Below are 6000 nucleotides of genomic sequence, written 5' to 3'. Positions count from 1 at the left end.
AGCATACAGTAGAACCAAATACTTACGGTTCATGTTATAAGAAAGATACACTATAAAGATGAAGAAAATACATGAAACACAGATGTATTATGGTGGCAGAATGGGATTTTATTTGGCCAGACAATAGCAAGCCCTCTCCATGCTCTTGGTAGATGGCAGTTTGTATACGTGGGGTGGGAAGAAGGAAAGTGTATTTATATGAGGTGCCAAGAAACTTTCAGAAATCAGAGAGGTTGAGTGCCTCATCTCTTCCTTTTTGAGGTTTAATATTGTTAGAACATCTCTTGACCTTATGGACTGAGGTGCTTCAGTGAAGTCATTGGTCAGGAGAGGAAACCAGATTTCTCCAGCCCAAGAAGGAAGTCGCTATGAAGAAGGGAGTGGGGGAGGTGGTTTAAGCTTGTGAAACATGTCTCAAATAAGGTCCTAGATGGGACAGGAAGACTGGTTTGGGGTTGCTCATTGAACCCTCACAAAAACTCTACAAGGTAGGATCTGAATATTATCTCTGTTTTTCACGACAAAACTAGGCTTAGAGAGGTTAAGAAATTTGCCTGAAGTGAGAATGGCAGGAGGTAACTAACAGCTGGGACTTAAACTTGTCTGTCTCCAGGGTGCTTGCATCTCACCACTGCACTCCATGTCCTATCTGAGATCTTTATATGGCTTTTCTCTTCAGTTGACAAAATAAATGCAAGTTGGTGTTAAGGATTAAGACAAATAGTCCAGTGAGAAAGGTACTGGCAATTAGAGGAAGAGAACCTGAAATGGGCCTTGAGGTTTCCTGGCCTCCTGTGGGAGGGTGATGATTATGTGAAGTAATCCACATTCTTGCCTGACTTCTGGAAATAAAAAAAAAAAAAAAAAAAGAAATTTTCAAGATGCTTGCCTAAGATTAAAGGTCATTCTGTGGCCATGTGTAGCTGGGTTTTTTCCTATGAAAACTTGATCTTTCCGGACCTTAATGATCTCATCTGTGAAACAAGAGGGTTGTACTAAGTCATTGTTTAAAGTTCTTTCCATGCTTTAATGTTTAATGTTCCAGGAATTTATAAGCTTTTTCTGGTATTTAACCTTTGACCTCAGCCTCTTTAGCACTGTGATCAAAACTGATCGACTCAACTTGAAGATTATGTGACAGGTGAGGAAGCTGGGACAAAGGACTTAAGGATGGTTATGAAGCAGGGAGTATGGCAGCAAAAGGTTTTACAGCAATGTGTTAAATGGAGTTGAAAGGGAAAGATTCAGGATCTCAGAAATCAATGGGTAATTCCTCAGAAAAGGCTGACGTTCAGAGAAGGCTTTCAGAGGGATTACACAGAGAAATGGATGAGATCTGGTTGTGCCTTAGATGTTAGCAGGCTGTAATTAGACTGACCAGCGTGAGTTAGAGGAAGAGATTAGGCATCACAGGGGTGTATTTAATGCGTGGCTGTCTGGCTCCTGCATCTCATAAGCCCGAGCCTGTGTCTCTGAAGCTGGTGTAGCTGCAGACTCCATCACCAATAACTCTACTCCCAACTACACAAAGCTTTCTTAGTCTTAGTTTGGGTGAACCAAAGAATAGACACTAAGTAAAAGTAAAAAAAAAAAAGAAATCGCAAAAACATAGATAGGAGCAAATGGTACCGAACGTAAGTTTGTAATTTGTTGGAGAGAGTCACCACTTTCTTGTCCTCCTCTTTCTTCTTTTTGCTCATCCACCCATTTCTTTCTCCTTCCTTTCTCTTCAATTCCTTTTCCTCACCTCTTCATTTTTTCTGCCTCTACTCCCAGCACTTATAACACCATGTTTAAAAGTCCATGCCAGCCACTGTGGCCGACACAAGACAGAGGAGGCAGAGTTCTGTTTCTCACGTTGCTCTCAGACAATGAGGGAGACAGACACACAGAGTGTGGTGAATCAATTTCAGAAGAGTCCTCTCCCTGGTTTCTTTTCCTCACCCCCACCTGGTCTGTGCGGCCTCATCCCAAAGCTGCTAGTGTTCTCTCCCCCTACCCCCCTTCTAAGGCCTGCTCTGAGGGTTAGATGACTAATGGCTAATGATTTTCCCTAAACTGGGAGAAAACATCGCCTAAGGTTCACTGTGTCATATATCAAGCAAATTCCAGACATGATGATCACTCACTAGCTGGGGCTTCCTTTGCTTTTTATTAAGACAGGTTCACAGAGGGTTTAAAAAAAAATCACTTTTAGCATTTGGTCTTTTTACTGAGTAGTGATGGTATTTCCAGGACTTTACAGAGTACTTACCATGTGCTAGGTACTGACATGTTCTTTCTAATTCTTGTATTATCACTCCCCTACCATCAGTTCATAGATAACTCAGAGAAGTTAGGTGACTAGTCTAATGTAAAACAGCCAGAGGTAGAATTAAAACATAAATCTAACTCAAAAACCTATGCTCTTTTCACAACCTCTGTGCTTTAATGACAAAGGGGTTCCATGCAATCCTTTTTTTTTTAAAATTGAAGTATAGTCAGTTACAGTGTGTCAATTTCTGGTGTACGGTACAATGTCCCAGTCATTCTATACAATCTTTTTATTCCTCTTCAGAAGAGTTCTATTTCCGAGTACTGTTTTTTTGTTTACTTTGGTTTTGTTTTTGTATTTGTTAAACTTACTCATGACATACAGGGTATGTTTAAAAAGCTAAGTTACTAGCTTTGAGATACAGCTGGACCCCTTCTAGGTTATACGGTGAGTCTCTGATCTGTTTTTGTCATCAACTGTGAACTCTACTGTGGTATTCAAGTTAAATTCTGATTAATTAGAAAAAGTCCGAGAGTGGTATAAGTGCTTAAAATTAAGACCTTTCCTCTTAAAAACTGACCAATGCTTACTTATAAAAACACAAAATAAAGTACATTGTATGGTTTTATACTTTAATGTTCATAATGCAAAACATATGAGGACTTACACACATTAACAAAAACAAAAGGCAGTTGTAAGTGTTCTTACTGCTTAGTATCATATACAAATTTAGTGTATATTCACTTGACTTATAGAAGTTTCCAGAAAAAAAAAAAACGACTTTCATATTGTATAGCTTAAACATAACGTTGTGAATTTTATAACCAATTCAATTCAAAAGACTATAAGAGAAACCTAATGGATTGTTTGTTAATTTTTTGTATCTCAGCATTGATGTATCATTCTTGCTGCATTCCTATTAATTTGCAATGAGAATATTATGACGATATGCTTTTGTTACAAATCAATAATAATAATAACAACAAATAATCAATAGAGGAAAACTTAATATTGAATTGAGATGAATTTTAATAGATTGGGACATTAATTTGTACTCATCCTATCATGGAATTTGTATCAAATTATTGAATTTATGCAAGTTGTGTCCATACTACAAAAGACCCTCATTCCATGTCTGTATGGTGCGTAGATATTAGAGGCAGCGTTTAAACAGTGCTTCCTTGAACCTCCCTGGGTGTCAGCTCTCTCATCCGTAGGAATAGGTTATATTGCAGCACAAGAGTGCCTGGCAAGTAACTAACATTCAGAGTGGCTTTACTATTATAATTTATGAACCCTATTTTAAGAGCAGGAAAATTATTAGTAATGTTGCCTCTAACAACTGCAGTTGAAGCCAAACACACCAATGGTCAGAGCTATTCAACCTGTTTAAATGTAGACCTACTACAGCCTACAATCCATGAGAGAGGTTTGGAGAGAAGGACTCTGACAGCATTTGACGGGTGGGATCTTCTAAGAAGGGAGAGCAGGGGAAACATTCAGATGCCAGTCATCAGTTAAGCTCTTCATTTTCCAGGTTTTCCAGACTGTCAGTCCAGGGCGTGTTTAGGAAGAAACTTCAGTGCTCCATCCAATGAAACTTTAAAAATATTACATAACCTACCCTCTTCTTGGAGATTCACATTATTCATTTGCATAGCAAAGGCTTAGAGATATGCAAAAAAGAAGCCTGTTTTAACTTAGTTTCACCCAGCTCTTCTCAAACTTACAAATGAAGGCCTTTTAAAATATACCACCTTTAAATAGCCTGTACAGTTAGTCCTCCATGGAACACATCTAGAGAAATGCTGATATAGGGAAAACTCAAAACTCTGCTGCTTTTCCCTTTTAAAAACCCGTGGGTTTAAGACCAATTGTGCTGACAAATGGCCTCCCAAATTTACCTTTCCATACGTATTCAGGTGTAACAAAAACTTACCAACCATGAGGTAGCTAGTGAGTTCATAAAACCCAGATAAGGAGATGAGAAGCCATGTACATGCCAAATATGTCTCTATCTAATTTATTTTTTTGAATGACTTTCTTTCATTCTTCCTGTTCTTGTTCTTTCTTTTCTTTCCCTCCAGTTTTCTGGAGATACAGTTGACACACAGCACAGTAGAAGGTTATGGTGTACAGAATAATGATTTGACTTACATCACAAAGTGATGATCACAAAAAGTTTAATGAATATCCATCATCTCATGTAGATACAGAATTAAAGAAGTAAAAAATTTTTCCTTATAATGAGAACTCAGGATTTATTCTCTTAACAACTTGCATATATAACATAGAGAAGTGTTAATTGTATTTATCGTGTTGTACGTTATATCCCTAATACTTACTTACCTTATAACTGGGAGTTTGTACCTTTTGATGGCCCTCATGCAGTTTCCCCTCTCCTGACTCTCCCCTCCACCACCTCTGGTAACCACAAATCTGATCTTTTCCTGAGTTTGTTTTTGAAGTGTTATTGACCTACCACACTGTCTTAGTTTCTGTTATACAACATAGCAATTCAATATTTCTGTACACTTCAAAATGATCAATATGGTAAGTCTAATTGTGATATGTCATCATACAGAGATATTACATAGTTATTGACTGTGTTCCCCACATGCCACATTTCATACCCATGACTCATTTATTTTGCAAGTGGAAGTTTTTACCTCTTAATCTTCCTCACTTATTTCTTTACTCCCCCACTCCCCTCCCCTCTGGTAGCCACCTGTTTCTTTTCTGTTATCTAAATTCTGTTTCTGTTCTGTTTGTTCACTTGTTTTATTTTTTAGATTCTACATATAAGTGAAGTCAAACAGTGTTTGTCTTTCTCTATCTGACTTATTTTATTTAACATAATACCCTGTAGGTCCATCCATGTTGTCAAATGGCAATATTTTGTTATTTTTATGGCTAAGTAATAAATACACCATTGTATAGATATACTATGTCTTCTTTATCCATTCATCTGTCAATGGACAATTAAGTCACTTCCATATCTTAGCTATCGTAAATAATCCTGCAGTGAACATAGGGGTGCATATATCTTTGATAATTTGTCATTTTTTTTCAGGTAACTACCAAGGAGTGAAATTGCTAGATCATATGGTAGTTCTATTTTACTTTTTGAGAAATTGCCATACTGTTTTCCATAGTGGCTGCACCAGTTAACATTCCTACCAGTAGTGCACAAGGCTTCTCTTTTCTCCACATCCTTGCCAACACTTGTTATCTGTTCTGTTTTTTATTAATAGCCATTCTAACAGGTGTGAAGTGATATCTCACAGTGGGTTTGACTTGCATTTCCCTGTTGATTAGTGATGTTGAGCATCTTTTCATGTGTCTGTTCACCAGCACTTGTTTTCTTTGGAAAAAGATCTATTCAGATCATCTGCCCATTTTTAATTAGGATGTTTGTTGGGTTTTTTTTTTTTTTTGATGTTGAGTTGTATGAGTTCTTTTTATATTTTGGATATTAACACCTTATTGAACATACTGCTTGCAGATATCTTCCCCCATTCAGTAAGTAGCCTTTTTTGTTTTACTGAGAGTTTCCTTCACTGTGCAAGAGCTTTTTAATTCAATGTAATCCAATTTGTCTATTTTTGCTTTTGTTTCCCTTGCCTGAAGAGACATATCCAAAAGCATTACTAAGACTGATGTCAAAGACCATACCGCCTATGTTTTCTTATAGACGTTTTATAGTTTTAGGTCTTACATTTAAGTCTTTAATCCATGTGGGATTT

The sequence above is a fragment of the Camelus ferus genome, chromosome 23, assembly GCF_009834535.1.
Source record: "Camelus ferus isolate YT-003-E chromosome 23, BCGSAC_Cfer_1.0, whole genome shotgun sequence".
Lineage (NCBI taxonomy): Eukaryota > Metazoa > Chordata > Mammalia > Artiodactyla > Camelidae > Camelus > Camelus ferus.
The sequence above is the reverse complement of the archived record's forward strand: the minus strand, read 5'-3'. Positions refer to the sequence as shown.